Raw genomic sequence first — 22,173 nt, 5'->3', positions numbered from 1 at the left:
ATAAATTGAGGGCATGATTCGAGCATGCTAATTGGTCGTAAAAAAAAATACTCCCACTTGTGGTCTTCGGTCAAAAATGATCACCATAGGAAATGAATGGGAAATCTGCAAAAACACAAATTCACAGAAAAAAATCTTTATTTCTAACAACAACAAAAAAATCTAAAACTTTATAATAAATAGTCTTTGAGATGTTTTAAATATATATTCAAATCCATCAAAAAAGAAAAATCATTAAATGTGTTCAAAACAGAACTAGTGAATCCTCAAACCTCTCCATAGAAACCTCTAGTGGTCACACACATGGTTGCAGGATTTCTTAAATAATTCCAAAAGAGGGGCTAATCTGCCTTCAAAAAAAAAATATTTTGAAGGCCTAGTCTCTATTTTAACCTGAAATACTGCAATAATTAAAAAAAAAAAAAAAAAAAAATACAAAAACTTTTTTTTAAATAATTTTCAATGGCAAAAATAGACCATAATTATTACATATGTATTAAAAAAATACCATAAAATCATCTCAAAATACTAAATTAAAAAGGAAAAATATTATTGAAGAAAAATAAATTGCATTGGTTTTACTGGGGTGGAGGAAGTTTAATGTTTAGGTGTCCGGGAAGACGACCAAAGCGCCCCCTAGAGGAAGAGCAGCAGAGGGTTAACAAAACGGCGGAAAAGAGACGGGCACTGATACTAAAGCGTATTCTGAAAGCTCGTAAAGCTAGATTTAAAATAAGACAGCGTATGTTATGATCAGTTATTACGAACATTGACCGTGCGATGGCTGAGACGAACGCGCGCCATCAGACAGAAAGAGCAAGACTGATTTACTGAACGCAGAACAAACCTCGCAAGACTTTTAAAAATGCCGGTTGAAATAAAATGCTGTGTGAGCTCAACCAATCAGCATGTTCATCGCCCAAGTCCCACCCCCGAAAGTTCCTGAACTTTGAAAAAGTACCACCTCGCGAGCAGGGCCATTTGGATGTTAAAGGTTCTTCATGGAACCACAGATGCCAATAAAGAACGTTTATTTTTAAGAGTGATTGCACTAAGAAACAAAATGGTTCTTTTAAGAACTGTTCGCTGAAGCTTCTTTGGGAAAGCAGAAATGGTCATTAAAGGGTTAGTTCACCCAGAAATGTAAATTGTGTCATTAATGACTGAGCCTCATGTGGTTGGACACCCGTCAGACCTCCGTTCATCTTCAGACACAAATGAAGATATTTTAGTGTAAATCTGATGCTCTGAAAGGCCTCCATTGGCTCAACTTTACACTCTCAAGACCCTTAAAAGACACTAAAGACTAAAGTTACAAAGTCCATCTCACTACAGCGGCTCTACAATAACTTTATGAAGACGAGAATAGTTTCTGTGCGCAAAAAAACCCTAAATAACGACTTCTATAGAGATGACCTCATGAAGCTTCGAAGCGTTATGAATCAGTGAGTCGAATCATGGTTCGGATCGCGTGTCAAAAATTTGGTGATTCAAATCATGATTCGACTCACTGATTCATAACGCTTCGAAGCTTCATGAGGTCATCTCTATAGAAGTCGTTATTTAGGTTTTTTTTGCGCACAGAAACTATTCTCGTCTTCATAAAGTTATTGTAGAGCCGCTGTAGTGAGATGGACTTTGTAACTTTAGTCTTTAGTGTCTTTTAAGGGTCTTGAGAGTGTAAAGTTGAGCCAATGGAGGCCTTTCAGAGCATCAGATTTACACTAAAATATCTTCATTTGTGTCTGAAGATGAACGGAGGTCTGACGGGTGTCCAACCACATGAGGCTCAGTCATTAATGACACAATTTACATTTTTGGGTGAACTAACCCTTTAAGTAGAATAGGCAATTTTAAAGAGATATGTTTTGAGTTGCGATTTGAAGTGAGAGAATGAATCGATGTTTCGGTGGTAGTGAATTCCAAAGTCTTCTGTTTGAAGAATGATACAAAGGGACATTCCCTGCTTTAATTTTTACATTCCCAAATGTTCCCAGAACGTCTCCGCTGGTGTCAAGGGAACGTCCTTAATAACGTTCATAGAACGCTCCGACACGGTCATGATGGCGTTATTTGGCAGACCTTCATGGAACATTCAGGACGTTCTCGGAAAGTTAGCCCCAAAATTTCTTAGAAATAAAACTAATGTCAGCTCTGATCTCTGTGAACACAGTCAGAGGCAATGCTAACGTTAGCCACATTAGCCGTCAGCGTCCTAACCAGATCATTCACAAAATATAACGTGCGGTTCTTACATGTTCTGGATTTGAAGTTGGACAGACAGTTGGTATTGATCCATCTTTGAGAAGCAGATCCTGTGTTTACTGACCCTCATTAGTAAAGCAGCCCAGTGTACACACACACACACACACACACACACACACACACACATCGGACTAACAGGGAACCGTATGGGGACGCTCTGAATGTCCCAAATATCCTCTTTGTAGCGTTGCTGTGTGACCATAGAATAACCAAAATGAGTTTAGCTTCAACCCTAATCAAACACTCCTGAACCAGCTAATCAATGTCTTCAGGATTCATAGAAAGACAGGCAGGTGAGATTTATCAGGGTTGGAGTTAAACCCTGGACTGGAAGTGCCCATGTCACTTTTTTGTGATTTTCGGGGTATTAATGAATTTATTTACCCCTAAAAGTACCATATTTTTTTGTAAAATATGCTTATTTTTATGTTATATTTAATATTTCTTTAAATTCAGTAAAAAAAAAAACATATCGGCAAGTCCAAGTCAAAACCTAAAAATGTGGTGACTTTGGTGACATTTGGTGACCTATGATGGTATTCATTTCTTTTTAAAGCTAAAATATCAATAGCCACTAGATGGCAATAGAACTCAATGGCTGCATATGGGCTGAACTCTGTAAACTGCTCGGGTTATGTATATAACCCTTGTTCCCTGAGAAGGGGAACGAGCACTGCATCGGGACGACGCTTTGGGGATGCTCCCTTAGCATCAGCGAATCTGAAACCAGAATGCCAACTAGGCCAATCCGATTGGCGTGCGTGATGACGTCATCGTGACGGCATACCCGGAAGTATAAAAGGGTTGCTGGAGCGTAATGGCGGTAGTAATTGCTCTGAAGCATGCGCTCCAGGCGCGCCAAGGTGTGGCGTCGGGATGCAGTGCTCGTTCCCCTTCTCAGGGAACAAGGGTTATATACATAACCCGAGCAGTTCCCTTTCGAGGGAACTCGCACTGCATCGGGACGACGCTTTGGGGAACGAGTACCCACTAGGCCACACCGAAGGGTAGCGCCTGCCCTAGTGTGAAGCCGGAAACCGGGCACAGCTAGGACTGGAGTACCCTAGCACCAGGCGTCGTAGGGAGATCCAGGCTATAAAACCTGATAAAAGTGTGTGGGGTAGCCCACCCGGCCGCCTCGCAGATATCCTGCAAGGGGACCCCAGAAAGAAGGGCCACCGAAGAGGCCATGCCTCTGGTGGAATGAGCCCTCACAGCCACAGGTGAAGGCAAACTGCGCACATGATAGGCCATGGTAATCGCCTGGACAATCCAATTACTGATTGTCTGAGTAGACGCAGGCAATCCCTTCTTAGGTGAGCCAAAACACACCAACAGTTGTTGTGATCTCCTCCACTGTGCAGACTTCGCCAAATAAACTCTGAGCGCCCTAACCGGGCAGAGTAGGTGAAGTCTCCCCTCTTCCGCCGTCACATGAGGCGGAGGATGAAATGCCTGCAGGACCAATGACCTGACCACCCTTGATGGCACCTTAGGCACGTAGCCCGGCCTAGGGTGTAAGATGGCCTTTACTCCTCCCGGGGCAAACTCCAGGCAGGTCGGCGTTACCGCCAAGGCCTGGAGATCTCCCACTCTCCTGAGAGAGGTAATGGTAAGGAGAAAAGCCACCTTAAGAGTCCGATCCTTTGGTCCAGCCGACTCCAATGGTTCGAAGGGGGCCTCAGCCATCCTTCGAGAACCACTGCCAGGTCCCAGGTTGGAACTCTGGTCCGAGCCGCAGGCCTCATCCTCCGAGCCCCACGGAGGAATTGTACAACCAGCTGGTGCCTACCCAGAGGCCCATCACCCAGAGGAGTGTGGAAAGCCGAAATGGCAGCCACGTACACCTTGAATGTGGACGGGGTAAGCCCTGCAGAAAAACGATCTTGGAGGAACTCCAGCACTGAAGCCACTGGGCAGTTAACTGGGTCCACCTCACGTTCTCTGCACCAAGTGGAAAATACATTCCACTTGAGGCTGTACAGTCTCCTCGTAGACGGAGCCCTGGAGCTGAGTAAGGTCTCTATCACCTCCGCCGATAGGCCAGCCTCTATGTACCTGGTCCCCTCAGGGGCCAGACCCATAGGTTCCAAATCTCCGGGCGGGGGTAAAATATCGTAACCGCCGCCTGAGATAGGAGATCCCTCCTCAGAGGAATCTCCCACGGCTGACCTGCTAGCAGAGCTATGATATCCGAGAACCAAACTCGAGTCGGCCAACGGGGTGCTACCAGAAGTAGACTGACCCCCTGTCGACGGACCCTTTCCAGGACTCCCGGGAGCAGAGCAATCGGGGGAAATGCGTACAGATGCAGCCTCGGCCACGTCTGCACCATGGCATCCAGCCCCAGCGGAGCTGGATGCGTGAGGGAAAACCACAGTGGACAGTGGGACGTCTCTCGAGACGCAAACAGATCCACTTCCACTGGGCCGAACCTCTTGCATATGGCCTCCACCACCTCTGGGTGGAGTCGCCACTCCCCGGGCCTCAGCCCCTGCCTCAGCAGGATGTCTGCTCCCTGATTTTGGACCCCCGGGACATACATTGCCCTGATGGACAACAGTTTCCCTTGGGACCACAGGAGGATGTGATGCGCCAGTCTGCAAAGAGGGCGCAACCTCAAACCCCCCTGCCGTGCCCCAACCAGTGAGGGAGGCGTCTGTTGAAACGGATTTCCGGCAACAGGACGCTCCCAACACTGGCCCTTGGGACAGAAACCAAGGTTTCTTCCATATGACTAGGGAACGAAGGCCACTGCGCGTTACCCTGATCATACAGAATGGATTTCCCCTCAAGGAAAGCCACCTGGTTTACTTCCATATCAGGACATGGTGGAGGTCCGGGAAAAAGCTCCTCAGAGCTTTGTAGACCGCCAGCATTTCCAGGCAGTAGATGTGCCAGGAGAAATGCCTGGTCTCCCACAGACCTCTCGCAAAGCGGCCGCCATGACCACGTCCCAGCCAGTGAGGGAGGCGTCTGTTGAAACGGATTCCCGGCAACAGAACGCTCCCAACACTGGCCCTTGGGACAGAAACCAAGGTTTCTTCCATATGACTAGGGAACGAAGGCCACTGCGCGTTACCCTGATCATACAGAATGGATTTCCCCTCAAGGAAAGCCACCTGGTTTACTTCCCATAACCACGTCCCAGCCAGTGAGGGAGGCGCCTGTTGAAACGGATTCCCGGCAACAGAACGCTCCCAACACTGGCCCCTGGGACAGAAACCAAGGTTTCTTCCATATGACTAGGGAACGAAGGCATCTGCGCGTTACCCTGATCATACAGAATGGTTTTCCCCCAGAGGAAAACCCCTTGATTCCCAGCTACCACTGTAAGGGTCTCATGCAGCAGGCCAAGAGATATTCTGTTGGACGCAGCCGCAATGAGCCCCAGCAGACCTTAAACTGCTTCACAGTGATGCTGTGGCCTAGCTTCATTTTAGAGACCAGGCCGCCTGGAAGAACCCGATATTGGTACGCTTTGCCCCAAAAAGCGAACCTCAGGAACTTCCTGTGACACAGAAGGATGGATACAGGGAAGTATGCGTCCTCTTCAGACCCATCGTGACAGACCAGTCCTCAGACTGGATCTGAATCACAATGGAGGAAATGCTAAGCATCTTGAATCTGAATCTCCTCAGAGAACGATTCAAGTACCTCCGGTCTAAAGTTGGATGCAACTCGCCATCCCTCTTAGGAACTATGAAGTACTGGCTGTAGAACCCGGACTCCCTGTCTGGCGGAGGAGCACATTCTGTGGCCTCCTTACCAACAGGGAGTGAACTTCCTGTTCCATTACCCGAACCTGCCCAGGGACCACTGCCGTCCAGACCACCCCACTGAACTTCAGGGGAAGGTAATCGGACTGCAGTCTGTATGCCCCTTCCTACAGTCGCAGGCCCCAAGCTGATATATTCGGAGGCATAACCATGCGCCGAGATAATCTGCTAAGGGAACCAGCCTCTCGAGGCCGGTCTCGGGTGTCAACCGAGCCTCCTCCCCGACCCCCTGAAGCGGCTTACCGGCAGGGCGAAATCGAGGAAGATTTTCGGTGTGCGTACGCGTTTGCTGGACCACCGCAAGTCTTGCTAGAGGCGGCTGGTGCAGCACGCGTGCACGGGGAAACGATGTGGCCCGAAGCGTACTAAACGGCGGGAACACAGCGTCGATTCCCGAAAACTCCACAGGGGAGGCGACCTCGATCGCTCCTACCCGGGAGAGGGGGCTGGCCAGCAGGGGCCTCATCTAAGGGAGCAGCTCAACAGGGCCACAACACTAGAGCGGACACTGCGATTAGCAATTGCCTGAAACTGATGTGTCCCGCAGGCCACAAGGCGGCGAGAACGACATCAACTTCAGGAGGGCTCCATCTTAGATGAATATCCAGTTCACAAGTTAAACACGCTTGGGTGACAGAATTAAAGTATCCAACTTATCAAAGTCGGATAACATGACACTCAATTCCTCGGAATTAAATGCCATCATAATCACCAAACCCGTGCAACCTGATCTGAATAATAGGCTGAATAAAAAATATATCTAACTCCTCAAAGTCAGATAATATTTTAATTTAATTCCTCAGAATTAAATGCAGCCACAATAAGGTGAAACATAGTCTGAATGATAGGCTGAATATCTAACTCCTCAAAGTTAGATTATATTTAATTTTAATTCCTTAGAATTAAATGTAGCCGTAATTAATCAGACGACACTGTTTTATTTGTATTTATACGGACTCATAGACCCCGCGTTGCCTCAGCAACGTGGTTCAAGCCGTCATAATACAATTGGCTTTCATCCCTCGAGAAAAAAGCCAAACAGTGTCACACAATACAGTGAAACATGGTCTGAAATGACTGAATATCTAACTCCTCAGAGTCAGATAATATCTCATTTAAATCCTCAGACTTAAATGCAGCCATAACAGACAAATACTGATTTATTTTACTATACGGACTCGTCCGTTAAGCCAACCAGTATCTCATGCACACCGATCGCGTGTGTTCACATTAATTGCAGACCCATAACCTGCGCGTTGCCTTTTTTTTCTTTTTTTCCCAGCAATCGCGTGGATGGAATCTTGCATATTTAAGAAGTGCTTATGACTTTGACTGCCTCGATGCTGAGTACGTCTAATTCCTCAGAATCAGACCTCTCACACATCGCGTCCTCCGCCCCGGGGGAAGAAGCCGCAGCGCGGGCTTCCACACGGGGAAGGAGAACATCTGAACTGTCAGATAAAGACTGGGAAGATGCCTCAGCAGTCCCAGTCCCGCTGACAGTCCATCCGTGAGCCCCATGACCAGCCTCGCCGCACCGCCTCGGCGGATGCGGGACCGATCCACGGGGCTCACGCCGAGAGCGGAGCACTCTGAGCGTCAGCTTTCATAATGCTCACAAGCGGCTCCCTCGAGAGCCGCTCGAGCATGCTGAACGCCCAGGCAGTGCACACACAGCAGGTGTGTATCCGAGCCCGACATGTAGCGAGGGCAAGGATGCACACACTGCTTGAACTCTCTCACTTTTTCACACTTCATTTCAATCACACACTTTCACTGACATACAACAGTAAATAGACAGACAGTTTGACAGATAGCGCTTGCTGAAGAGCAATAACTACCGCCATTACGCTCCAGCAACCCTTTTATACTTCCGGGTATGCCGTCACAATGACGTCATCACGCACGCCAATCGGATTGGCCTAGTTGGCATTCTGGTTTCAGATTCGCTGATGCTAAGGGAGCATCCCCAAAGCGTCGTCCCGATGCAGTGCGAGTTCCCTCGAAAGGGAACCAATGTTTTTAATTTTTTTTTTTTTTTTACTTTTTTGTCGTTGTTATTGGCTCATTTAATTCCTTTGTTTGTGTATGTGTGAGTGACTGTTTTTTATTTGACAAAAATAAAAAAATAAAACTCACTCTCTTATAGGCTCATTCAATGGCTTTCAATGCCATGCTTTTATGGATGTGTGTGTGTGTGTGTGTGTGTGTGTGTGTGTGTGTGTGTGTGTGTGTGTGTGTGTGTGTGTGTGTGTGTGTGTGTGTGTGTGTGTGTGTGTGTGTGTGTGTGTGTGTGTGTGTGTGTGTGTGTGTGTGTGTGTGTGCGTGTGAGAATGTTGTATAGGCTCACTCCTTCATTTGTGTGTATGTATGATCTGCATCGTGTTGGATTTATTGATTTTTATTGGACAAATAAATAAAAAAAAGCTCTAAATTTGTTTTTTCCATTCATTCCTATGGGTGCCCATTTTTGTCCACGAAGGCGGAATTAAGAACTTTTTTTTCAAGCACTTAACATTGTAGAATCGAGTCAATTTGTGTGTGTGTGTGTGTTCAGGTGGCAAACTTAGGAAAAGTAGCCAAGTCTTGTACCGCTCAGATTAAGGAAAGTATAAAAAAAAATGATTTTGCCCTCATTTGTCCAGAAGATGACTTTAGGGTTAAAACATTTAAAAAACTAGATGTTTTGAATGTTCAGAAAAAGAAGATTTTTGGATTAAAATAAAATCCAAAACCCATAGATCAGTGTTGTATATTGTGTTGACTTGTGTACATTATCCCAAATGTTTCCAAGAATGTATAAATCCAGAGAAATCCTCAATTTTAGCCAGGACACGGCTATCAGTGACATCATCCGCTCCGGTGTTATTGTGCGGTAACCATGGCAACACTAGCGCCGCTTTAATATCTGCTGTGTTTTATTAGCCACTGTTTGGATCATTGATGGACAGAAACTCCTCATTGTTCTCCAGCTCAACATAGTTTGTCTGATTGTGTGAATCTGCTGTTGTTGATTTACCGCACAGAGTAGCTTTACAACACTTTAACACACTCACATGTGTGTGAGATAGGGATGGCTCGATACCACAATTTTGTCTTCGGTACGGTACCACAATCTAATACCGAAGTACAGATATTAAATCGATACCATACAGGGTCTGAATTTTGATGCGGGTATTGCGCATAATTTTACTCACTCTCGCAAGTTTTGGGTTTATGAAGCGGGAAATTACTGCAAATGTTTATTATTAAATTAATCAACAAAGATTATCAAATCAATCAGTCATTTGGAAACTTTTTTGTAAGTAATTTCAGCATTACTGCGCGTCTCCATTGCTTCTGGCTTGAAAAGACATCGCACATGCGCTATAAAAGCATCTGCGCGCTCAGATTCAACACTTTCGCTTCCGTTGTGGGACAGCAGACGAAAATCACTGCCAACGTCTTTTTAAACCTCGCCAATTTAAACATGCAAGCGATTTTATAGCATTTCGTAATACATATGGGATGAGAGCTCTTTAAGAGAGAGTTTTCTTTGCGCTCATGCCAACAACACACACACACACACACACACACACACACACACACACACACACACACACACACAAACAAGCCTAAAGAGCTCGCACATTTCAAATTAAGTAGTTTTTCCTCAGTCAAATACACACAAAATTATGTCAATAGTTTGTATAGTTAACCCTTTAAGACCTAAGGGTATTTTTACAATTAATTTTCCGCCTGGTGTTATTTACTAAAAAAGCTTGTAAAACATCAACCCTGTTGTGCACAGACAATTGACACACCTCTTTTTTTTCAAGACAAGTTGCACTGTCAGTATATTTGTGTTGCATTGATGTCACCTGAATGTAAAATAAGTTATGGGACCATAAAGACAAATGAAAACATAAAACGGAAATTGAATCACTCAAATATTTATTGAAAACACACACAAATAAATAAAAGCTAAGCATATTTCCTCTGGAAAACAGTTTGTTCAAGTCTTTGGAGTCCTGGAACTCATGAATAAACATGATAACTTATACAGAACCAAAACTATTTACATTTTTCCAAAAAAAAGTCCAGGCGCTTTTGGCCTCTTTGGATTTTGGATATTTACTGGTGCCAAGCCTCAAAACAGTTCCTATCAGGAACTTCTCCTCAAACTTTCTCCACAAAACTACTCAAAACTGCAGTGCGTCTCTCTCTCTCTATCTCTCTCTCTCTCTCTCTCTCTCTCTCTCTCTCCTCAACACTAGCCGTGCGTCTCTCTCTCTCCACAATAACAGAGCTGTGGTTCATGCGTAATGACGCACACCAACGTGGATGACGGATCAGCCTGTCATTGGTCAAACCCTCATCCAAAATGGCAGCTAGCATCGCGCTAGCGGCAAAAATGACGGAAAATTTATAAATTATAGACATCAAGTGGATATATCTTGGATGTAAGCGTTTTGATTTATTGCTGAACAACTCCAAAAAGATGCACATGTTCCAGGCTGGATAGAAAACCTTCTGTAAAGGCTACAAAGACACCAAAGACACCCCCGTGATGGCTAGCTCGTTAGCTTTCTGCTGGAAAAAACGGTAAGAAAATCGATAAAAGTTTCATGAAATAATATAGATATTTATCGGAGGTGCCGTGTGACGTCGTGGGCGGGTTAAACGATACGATCTTATGTATGTGCGTTGATCAGTGTTAAAAGAAAAATGTCTGAATTAGATGGTTTGAATGATGCACTCACCTGTCGATCTCTTAATGTCTTACAAGTCAGGAATTAAGTGACGATGCTTGGCAAGGTTTGATGGTTCTTCAGCAGTTTTATAAGCAAAGTAATTCCAAATTTCACGTCTACTTCTCTCTTTATTAATGAGTTTTGTGCGTGTTGAGTGAGATTCCACTGCTGTATTCATCTTGTTCTGTTGCCACATTTGCCGGTTTCGCGTCAGTTTGGGTAGCGCTGCCACCTAGCGGTGAACTTCGGAACAGCAGCATATACCGAAATGAGCAAAATCATGATATCGTACCGTTTGAAATAAAATATATACCGGTATTTTTCCAGTACCGGTATACCGCGCATCCCTAGAGTGAGAGGATCAAACAGCGCTGCGTTACACACACACACATGAGCGGAAGAAGCGGAAGCGCTCGCGGCAGAATAAAAGCTCCGCCCACTCAAGAGTCAAGACACGCCTTTGTTCTGAATAATTACACACTGTGCCTTTAATTGGAACTTTAGCATAACGTTCTTAGAACAAATGTTCGGTAGCTGGGATGGCATCCTCTATTTTTCAGAGTGTCTTTATCATAATGCTCATGGATATGACTCTGCACAGAGCGGCGAATCTCTGCTCCCGTGTCTGGCTCTTCTGTTTACATTCTCCGAGCAGCAGAGAGCGCGGACACACACACACACACACACCACCGTATATGTCCAATACAAGTAGGAAAAACAAACAAGCCGCTGGACACGGTGTCCGGCCTCAGTCAACAACACACTCCAGATCGCCGGAGGGCACAGGTCCTCTCCATCGCCACCATGCCTCATTCTTGATGAGCTCTCGTCTCAGTTTCTGTGGTTACAAACACAAGGGCTTGACTGGAATATCTCTTGGTATACAGAGCGAGATATAATAGCCTCATGCATTCATGCAGCCTTTTCACATTTCCGGCTTTGGAATGTGGAGGTGAATTATAACAGGGTGGACTTCTATAGAGATTAATGGGAGACTGGGATGGGATAACATTTTTGTAGCAAAAACGACTATTGCAATTCCAACAATTATCAAAAAAGGTCAGCAGTCAGAAAAGATGTAATTGTACAAATGTACAGTTACAGCTTCATTAGAAAGCATTGCTTACCAGAGGGTTAAAGTATTTGAGTTAAAGGATTCGTTCACACCAAGAATGATAAACGATAAAGATTTAGGGACAGATTTACTAAACAGGGCAAATCAGCTTGAGAATGCATTTCCATAAAATAGCCAATGGGAGTGGACAGTTCTGCACATGATCTTCTGACGACACACAGATTAAAGAACACAGATCATTCCCATAATGACCAACACAATCTACCCGTTAGCGTCTGGTTTAAAGGGTTAGTTCACCCAAAAATGAAAATTCTGTCATTAATTCCTCACCCTCATGTGGTTGGACACCCGTCAGACCTCCGTTCATCTTCAGACACAAATGAAGATATTTTAGTGTAAAGCTGATGCTGAGAAAGGCTTCAGATAGGCCTCCATTGGCATTCAGTACATTTACACTCACAAGACCCATAAAAGGCACTAAAAACGTCGTTACAAAGTCCATCTCACCACAGTGACTCTACAATAATTTTACGATGCGACGACAATAGTTTTTGTGCGCAAAAAAAAATCAAAATAACACCTTTATCCAACTTGCTCTTGTCTTCCGTGTGTGTCTCCACGACGCATGCGTGAGAATATGAGCAGATCCGGCGTTCGGACACATGACCCAGAAGAGATTTGTTTACGAGCAGAGGAAGACGCGCGTATCTCAGCTGTTGAATTCTACACTGATCGTGCTTTAGGTCTCGGCGTAGTTCTCAAAATGGGGTTAAAGTGTCATTTCATGGATTCCCGAACGCCGGATCTGCGTCATATTCTCGCGCATGCGTCGTGGAGGCACACACGGAAGAGGTTGAATAAAGTCGTTATTTTGATTTTTTTTTGCGCACAAAAACTATTGTCGTCGCATCGTAAAATTATTGTAGAGTCACTGTGGTGAGATGGACTTTGTAACAACGTTTTTAGTGCCTTTTATGGGTCTTGTGAGTGTAAATGTACTGAATGCCAATGGAGGCCTATCTGAAGCCTTTCTCAGCATCAGCTTTACACTAAAATATCTTCATTTGTGTCTGAAGATGAACGGAGGTCTGACGGGTGTCCAACCACATGAGGGTGAGGAATTAATGACAGAATTTTCATTTTTGGGTGAACTAACCCTTTAAGACATGCTTTTTTTGGGGTGGTAAATAATGACAGTGTTTTGATTAATTGAATTTAATCAACCAGTAAATTGACGAGCGCAAACCTTGGTAAATCACCTCATGATTCATTAAAGGTGTCATGAACTGGCTTTTTAAAAATTTGTATCCTGTTGTCTGAGGTCAACTTATGACGTTTGTGTGGTTTTTACATTCAGAAACATCATCATGAATCAGTAATAGGCTATTTTCTGCCCTGGTTTTGAGGCTCTCTGAAAAACGCTCAGTTTCTATGGGCGTGCCACATTGAAGACTTGGAAGTAAATGCTCACGGCTAGGATTGGATAAGATTTGCATATTTAATGAGCTTCAGCTCCCCTGTAAGTGACAGCGTGTGGCAAACGGCAACCGGAATGCATCACCCAGCCCACAGCCAGGACTCGCAAAATATCTTTATCAAACAAACACAAGGAATCATCTCTCATCCACCTGCGATTGACTGGAATGTTATTTCTGTATCATTTCGCTCGATCATCAGTGAATATCGGCAGGCCGGTGATAGCCCGTCTGAAAAACACACAGCCCAGGACGTTGGGCTTTGCGAGCTGGCATTACAAGTCCGAGTCTGATCCCGAATGAACCAATAACAGCTTCTCCAGCCTGTGAGCGCGTGCTGAGGTGTGTAATCAACAGATATCAAACCATCTGTAACTCTAACACATATAAACACATGTTTACGCACATCCGTGTGTTGCAGTGTCCCTGTCAGATCCAGAAGCACAGCGTTGTGTTTTAATCTCAATATGTCTGCAGATCCAGTCTCCACCTGTGTCTTGTTTACAAACGAATCCGCGGTTAAATGAAGCGAACAAACGCAATGTCTTACACACGTGAGCTGGAACCGCATGTTTATTGCTCGGTAGAGCGACCAATTTAGCTCCATGAGTCGGTGGGCGGGGCTTGAGGCGGAGCTTCTGCGTTCTATAACGATAATGATCGACATATTCTGAGATCTCTCATTTGCTGGGCCTGGTGTCAATAAAAGCTTTTCTTTGACTAACAAGGACGTTTTCAGCTCTGAAACTTTCAGGATATTCTTATATCACGATTAACTTTTATGTATCAAAGGCTCAAAGGAAAGTTGATTTCTCAATTCATCACCCCTTTAAATAATCTCCTCACATAAATATTGCATCTGAAGGGGAAACTCCTACAAATGCTTATGCAATGAGTTCAGCCCCAGAAATAACCCTGTCCACGCCTTTCCAGCGCTAATGTTTCACTGAGTGTCTTTAGTAAAGCCTGACAGGAGTTTTTAATGCCAAAAGAGGGTTTGTGTTGGTGCAACTATTAGTAAATCCGGCCCTTAGTTTTAAAAATCATTCTAAATGTAAAAGAATAGCAGAGTCCACACCCCGGACAGCAGACAGGAGGGGACGTTCTCACAACCTCACAAAACGCTCCCTAAAAGTCCCAAACCTTAACACTAGGGATGTTCCTAAAGGTCCTCTTTTGGTGATGAAGTGCTGCAGTTCACGGTTCCTGATGTGACTTTAGGGGGACGCTTCATTTTGGTTATTCTATGGTCACACAGCAATGCTACAAAGAGGACATTTGGGACATTCAGAGCGTCCCCATACGGTTCCATTCGGGACGGCTCTTGTTCAGTGCTCAGTCTCTACTACATCACCATCACCGTAGAATATCCCAGACCTTGTTGATTCATTGCTTTATGATGTTATTTATGACCATGATTATGTCCACGTGTCACTCAGACGGACTGGTCAGTGGCGGTCAGTGGATGTTTTATTGGGGAATCTATGAGGGGGGTCACCATGATTGAAAGGTCATGAGTGTCGATCAGATATAGGTTCAGTTGGAGTTATAGTTAGATATATGGGTATATTTATGAGGGTTATATTTCACCCAAGATGATCATTTTGTTGAACCCTAGCTCTCAGTCTGTTGGAAACAGTCAGTTTGTGATTGTGTTTCGTTTGATTGTTGGGGGTGAAAGTCACACAAGTGTTTAACTTTAAGTTGACACCTCAGCAGGATCAGCAGTATTTGATAACGGAGACAAAATATTTGAGTGAAGACATTCAGGAATAGCATTACCCCTATAAAACATCCACTGACCCCCACTGACCAGTCCGTCTGAGTGACACGTGGACATAATCATGGTCATAAATAACATCATAAATAAAGCAATAAATCAACCAATCAATCAAGGTCTAGGATATTCTACTCATCACGTTTGCAGGAGCTTTAGGGGGCACACCTAGAATGATATTGTTTGGTGGTGTTCAGGTCCTTCATTACGTTTACTGAATGTGTTCAGAAACTTGTGTGTGTGTGTGTGTGTACACTGGGCTGCTTTACTAATGAGGGTCAGTAAACACAGGATCTGCTTCTCAAAGATGGATCGATACCAACTGTCTGTCCAACTTCAAATCCAGAACAAGTACCGCACTTAATAATGTGTGTTTGCTAATCTGCTTTCTGATTGTGCTAATGTGGCTAAAGTTAGCATTGCCTGTATTCACAGAGATCAGAGCTGACATTAGTTTTATTTTTAAGAAGTAATTATAGTGCGCTTCTGAATTGTACAGGTGAGCATTTACAGCTAACAATAACAAGCTCTGATCTCTGTAGAGGCAATGCTAAGTTTAGCCACATTAGCCGTCAGCGTCCTAACCAGCTCATTCACAAAATATAACAAATAACATCCCAACCCTTTAAATTAAGGGCCCTCTTATGCTCTTATGGCGTGTCTGAATCCACTTCTGCTAGTTTAGTGACGGGACAAACGGTCAGTGCTCCCGGCTCATGGTCTGAAAGGGTTGTGCCTCGTCTTTTGAGATGATAAGTTGCAAAAGGTCTGAGATGTTCCTGTGAACTATACAGGTTTCAGTAGCAACGCAATCCATCTTAATAACAGTGATGTATAATTTTTCATAACACAATGCATCGCTGAAAGCCGCTTTAGGGGAGCAGGCAGTAAATCTCAAGAGAAGCTTACTTTCATACCACGGTGAAAGAGTCATTACCTAGATACCGTGGTAAACACATGCCGCTAATGTCAATGTTGATGACGCAGATGTTCAAAGACGGGCCAGGGAGCAAAGATTCAGATCCAGAGCGAGTGTGAAGACGAATGCGTCTCACTGAAGCACGATGGGATCCTGAGGTGCAATGACTGTCGGTGTGTGTGTCAGAGAGAGATGGAGTGAAGCATTCACAGCGAGTTATCCAGCAGTGACACGCCGCTCACCTCCCGATAAACCTGTTAGAAGGACATGCCCTCGAGTCCCCGGGGCCAGGACGCCTCACACTTGCAAGAGATGCGTCTCTCCATGGAGATATTGGCAATTTATTACTCCCTCAATGTGTGTGTCTCTATATCAGAGAGTGGCCTGTGGTGTTGCTGGTGTTGCTCTGGAAATGATGAATTAAGGAAAAAGGGATTCTTGGAAGAGGGTGTGTTCATGGCAAGCGGAACGCAGAGTTTCTTCGGCTGATGGATCTTATATTTAGACTGTCTCACAGTCGTGCTGTACGCTCATCTAAACACTGTGAGCGGATAACTCAGCCTCATTAATTCCCATCCCAGAACACCACAGCCCTATGTAAAGTGTCTACTGTAATTTCACGTTTTCATTTATTTAATGTTTATATAAAGCACCTTTAAACAGGGGCGATTCTAGAATTTTCATTGTAGGGCCGCTCAGCCCCAGTGAGGGTATGAAAAAATGGTAACACTTTAGTTTAGGGTCCAATTCTCACTGTTAACTAGTAGCTTCTTAGTATGCATATTAGGATATTGGCTGTTTATTATTACTTATAAAGCAATTATTAACGCCTTATTTTGCATGACCATATTGTACACCCCTTAATCATACAATGTAGGCAGGTTTATAATCATTGAGGTCCCAAATGTGAGGGTTTGGGGGGCATGGCCCCTCGAGAAAATGTTGATTTCTATGATGTACATATGTGCATTTTAAGATGTTCTGAACGCCAAAAAATTAGATAACAGCTTGAAAACCATGTCAGTGGGCAGATATGACTGATTAAGTTTTTCTATTTTCGTCAGTGAAACAGGAAAGCTAAAATTAATTTACAATATGCACACATTCATTACTATTAATCTTATTCCTAATATGAAGAAAACGGCTTTGTTAATATTTCTTGTTTGTTAATTATATTATAAATGACATTACATAGGCCTATTTCATTTCAAAATGGCGCAATTAGACAAAAGTTTATTAATTTGGCTGAATATTTTTGACATTTGTTGAACATTTCTGACTTACAGAAGCAGCTGTCAAATATGAAATGTTTAGTTTAGCTTCATATCTCTCAATTGATGTCGAGTCGCGCTGCTAAGAATCCCGCTCAGCCTCAGCAGCTTCTGTGAACATAAAGCCCGCCTACTCTGATTTGATTGGTTTTCTCAATTATTTTGGCATTGACGAGCGGTGACAGACCAATGTTTGACAGAAGTTTAGGGGGGCTGGGCAGAAGTTTAGGGGAGCTGGACAGAAGTTTAGGGGGAGCTGGACAGAAGTTTAGGGGGGCTGGACAGAAGTTTAGGGGGAGCTGGACAGAAGTTTAGGGGGACTGGATAGAAGTTTAGGGGGGCTGGACAGAAGTTTAGGGGGGCTGGACAGAAGTTTAGGGGAGCTGGACAGAAGTTTAGGGGGAGCTGGACAGAAGTTTAGGGGGAGCTGGACAGAAGTTTAGGGGGACTGGATAGAAGTTTAGGGGAGCTGGACAGAAGTTTAGGGGGCTGGACAGAAGTTTAGGGGGGCTGGACAGAAGTTTAGGGGGGCTGGGCAGAAGTTTAGGGGGGCTGGACAGAAGTTTAGGGGAGCTGGACAGAAGTTTAGGGGGCTGGACAGAAGTTTAGGGGGGCTGGACAGAAGTTTAGGGGAGCTGGACAGAAGTTTAGGGGAGCTGGACAGAAGTTTAGGGGGCTGGACAGAAGTTTAGGGGGGCTGGACAGAAGTTTAGGGGGGCTGGGCAGAAGTTTAGGGGGGCTGGACAGAAGTTTAGGGGGGGCTGGACAGAAGTTTAGGGGGGCTGGATAGAAGTGTAGGGGGGCTGGACAGAAGTTTAGGGGGGCTGGACAGAAGTTTAGGGGGGCTGGACAGAAGTTTAGGGGGAGCTGGACAGAAGTTTAGGGGGGCTGGATAGAAGTGTAGGGGGGCTGGACAGAAGTTTAGGGGGAGCTGGACAGAAGTTTAGGGGGGCTGGATAGAAGTTTAGGGGGGCTGGACAGAAGTTTAGGGGGGGCTGGACAGAAGTTTAGGGGGAGCTGGACAGAAGTTTAGGGGGGCTGGATAGAAGTGTAGGGGGGCTGGACAGAAGTTTAGGGGGGCTGGACAGAAGTTTAGGGGGGCTGGACAGAAGTTTAGGGGGAGCTGGACAGAAGTTTAGGGGGGCTGGATAGAAGTGTAGGGGGGCTGGACAGAAGTTTAGGGGGAGCTGGACAGAAGTTTAGGGGGGCTGGATAGAAGTTTAGGGGGGCTTGACAGAAGTTTAGGGGGGGCTGGACAGAAGTTTAGGGGGAGCTGGACAGAAGTTTAGGGGGGCTGGATAGAAGTGTAGGGGGGCTGGACAGAAGTTTAGGGGGGCTGGGCAGAAGTTTAGGGGAGCTGGACAGAAGTTTAGGGGGCTGGACAGAAGTTTAGGGGGGCTGGGCAGAAGTTTAGGGGGAGCTGGACAGAAGTTTAGGGGGGCTGGATAGAAGTGTAGGGGGGCTGGACAGAAGTTTAGGGGGAGCTGGACAGAAGTTTAGGGGGGCTGGATAGAAGTTTAGGGGGGCTGGACAGAAGTTTAGGGGGGGCTGGACAGAAGTTTAGGGGGAGCTGGACAGAAGTTTAGGGGGGCTGGATAGAAGTGTAGGGGGGCTGGACAGAAGTTTAGGGGGGCTGGGCAGAAGTTTAGGGGAGCTGGACAGAAGTTTAGGGGGCTGGACAGAAGTTTAGGGGGGCTGGACAGAAGTTTAGGGGGGCTGGGCAGAAGTTTAGGGGGGCTGGACAGAAGTTTAGGGGGGGCTGGACAGAAGTTTAGGGGGGCTGGATAGAAGTGTAGGGGGGCTGGACAGAAGTTTAGGGGGGCTGGGCAGAAGTTTAGGGGGGCTGGACAGAATTTTAGGGGGGGCTGGACAGAAGTTTAGGGGGGCTGGGCAGAAGTTTAGGGGGGCTGGACAGAAGTTTAGGGGGGGCTGGACAGAAGTTTAGGGGGGCTGGGCAGAAGTTTAGGGGGGCTGGACAGAAGTTTAGGGGGGCTGGACAGAAGTTTAGGGGAGCTGGACAGAAGTTTAGGGGGGCTGGGCAGAAGTTTAGGGGAGCTGGACAGAAGTTTAGGGGGGCTGGACAGAAGTTTAGGGGGGCTGGACAGAAGTTTAGGGGGGGCTGGACAGAAGTTTAGGGGGAGCTGGACAGAAGTTTAGGGGGGCTGGATAGAAGTTTAGGGGGGCTGGGCAGAAGTTTAGGGGGGCTGGACAGAAGTTTAGGGGGGGCTGGACAGAAGTTTAGGGGGGCTGGGCAGAAGTTTAGGGGGGCTGGACAGAAGTTTAGGGGGGGCTGGACAGAAGTTTAGGGGGGCTGGGCAGAAGTTTAGGGGGGCTGGACAGAAGTTTAGGGGGGCTGGACAGAAGTTTAGGGGAGCTGGACAGAAGTTTAGGGGGGCTGGACAGAAGTTTAGGGGGGCTGGGCAGAAGTTTAGGGGAGCTGGACAGAAGTTTAGGGGGGCTGGACAGAAGTTTAGGGGAGCTGGACAGAAGTGTAGGGGAGCTGGACAGAAGTTTAGGGGGGCTGGACAGAAGTTTAGGGGAGCTGGACAGAAGTTTAGGGGGGCTGGACAGAAGTTTAGGGGGGCTGGACAGAAGTTTAGGGGGGCTGGGCAGAAGTTTAGGGGGGCTGGGCAGAAGTTTAGGGGAGCTGGACAGAAGTTTAGGGGGGCTGGACAGAAGTTTAGGGGAGCTGGACAGAAGTTTAGGGGAGCTGGACAGAAGTTTAGGGGGGCTGGACAGAAGTTTATGGGGGCTGGGCAGAAGTTTAGGGGAGCTGGACAGAAGTTTAGGGGGGCTGGACAGAAGTTTAGGGGGGCTGGACAGAAGTTTAGGGGGGCTGGGCAGAAGTTTAGGGGGGCTGGACAGAAGTTTAGGGGGCTGGACAGAAGTTTAGGGGGGCTGGACAGAAGTTTAGGGGGGCTGGGCAGAAGTTTAGGGGGGCTGGGCAGAAGTTTAGGGGGGCTGGACAGAAGTTTAGGGGGGCTGGGCAGAAGTTTAGGGGGGCTGGACAGAAGTTTAGGGGGGCTGGACAGAAGTTTAGGGGAGCTGGACAGAAGTTTAGGGGGGCTGGACAGAAGTTTAGGGGAGCTGGACAGAAGTTTAGGGGGGCTGGGCAGAAGTTTAGGGGAGCTGGTCCGAAGTTTAGGGGAGCTGGGCAGAAGTTTAGGGGAGCTGGCCCGAAGTTTAGGGGAGCTGGCCCGAAGTTTAGGGGGGCTGGACAGAAGTTTAGGGGAGCTGGAGAGAAGTTTAGGGGAGCTGGACAGAAGTTTAGGGGGGCTGGACAGAAGTTTAGGGGGGGCTGGCCCGAAGTTTAGGGGAGCTGGGCAGAAGTTTAGGGGGGGCTGGACAGAAGTTTAGGGGAGCTGGACAGAAGTTTAGGGGAGCTGGGCAGAAGTTTAGGGGGGCTGGACAGAAGTTTAGGGGAGCTGGCCCGAAGTTTAGGGGGGCTGGACAGAAGTTTAGGGGGGCTGGACAGAAGTTTAGGGGGGCTGGCCCGAAGTTTAGGGGGGCTGGACAGAAGTTTAGGGGGGCTGGGCAGAAGTTTAGGGGGGCTGGGCAGAAGTTTAGGGGAGCTGGACAGAAGTTTAGGGGAGCTGGCCCGAAGTTTAGGGGGGCTGGACAGAAGTTTAGGGGAGCTGGGCAGAAGTTTAGGGGAGCTGGGCAGAAGTTTAGGGGAGCTGGCCCGAAGTTTAGGGGAGCTGGGCAGAAGTTTAGGGGGGCTGGACAGAAGTTTAGGGGAGCTGGGCAGAAGTTTAGGGGGGCTGGACAGAAGTTTAGGGGAGCTGGGCAGAAGTTTAGGGGGGCTGGACAGAAGTTTAGGGGAGCTGGCCCGAAGTTTAGGGGAGCTGGGCAGAAGTTTAGGGGGGCTGGACAGAAGTTTAGGGGAGCTGGGCAGAAGTTTAGGGGGGCTGGACAGAAGTTTAGGGGAGCTGGGCAGAAGTTTAGGGGGGCTGGACAGAAGTTTAGGGGGACTGGGCAGAAGTTTAGGGGGCTGGACAGAAGTTTAGGGGAGCTGGGCAGAAGTTTAGGGGGGCTGGACAGAAGTTTAGGGGGAGCTGGACAGAAGTTTAGGGGGGCTGGGCAGAAGTTTAGGGGAGCTGGGCAGAAGTTTAGGGGGGCTGGACAGAAGTTTAGGGGGAGCTGGACAGAAGTTTAGGGGGGCTGGGCAGAAGTTTAGGGGAGCTGGGCAGAAGTTTAGGGGGCTGGACAGAAGTTTAGGGGAGCTGGACAGAAGTTTAGGGGGGCTGGACAGAAGTTTAGGGGGGCTGGACAGAAGTTTAGGGGGGGCTGGGCAGAAGTTTAGGGGAGCTGGACAGAAGTTTAGGGGGAGCTGGACAGAAGTTTAGGGGGGCTGGACAGAAGTTTAGGGGGGGCTGGGCAGAAGATTAGGGGGACTATAGGCCTATATAAAGGGCCTAGTGACGCCCATGCCTTTAAATATGCAACGCCTGACATTAGGCAAAAAAATGTAACTGTTTATTGAACCTTTAGGCAAAATCTTAAAAACAAAATTGCATATTTGCATTGCATAGTATCATATTTGATGCATTTATGGCTCATATTGTCTGATATAGTGAGAATATTGCTGCTGATTTATATGAAATTCTGATGCTTGTAAATGGGAAAAGTTAATCAGATCCGTATATAAAATGCATATAAATATCAATATCTGCCAATAATATGTCTTAGTAAGATGATATTATTATGTAGTTTTAAAACATACAATGCAAAGATGATTGACAGATGAGCTAATAAACCTTCCTCAGAAGCCTGATAATCATATTTGATATGATTTTTATAATAAATGATGTCTGGATAATCAAGTAAACCGAAGCTGCTCCAGTCCAGATGAAATATTACTAACAATATCAAAGTTATT

The sequence above is a fragment of the Gobio gobio genome, assembly GCF_949357685.1.
Source record: "Gobio gobio genome assembly, chromosome: 20".
In the NCBI taxonomy this organism is placed as follows: domain Eukaryota; kingdom Metazoa; phylum Chordata; class Actinopteri; order Cypriniformes; family Gobionidae; genus Gobio; species Gobio gobio.
This window is presented reverse-complemented; position numbering follows the sequence as displayed.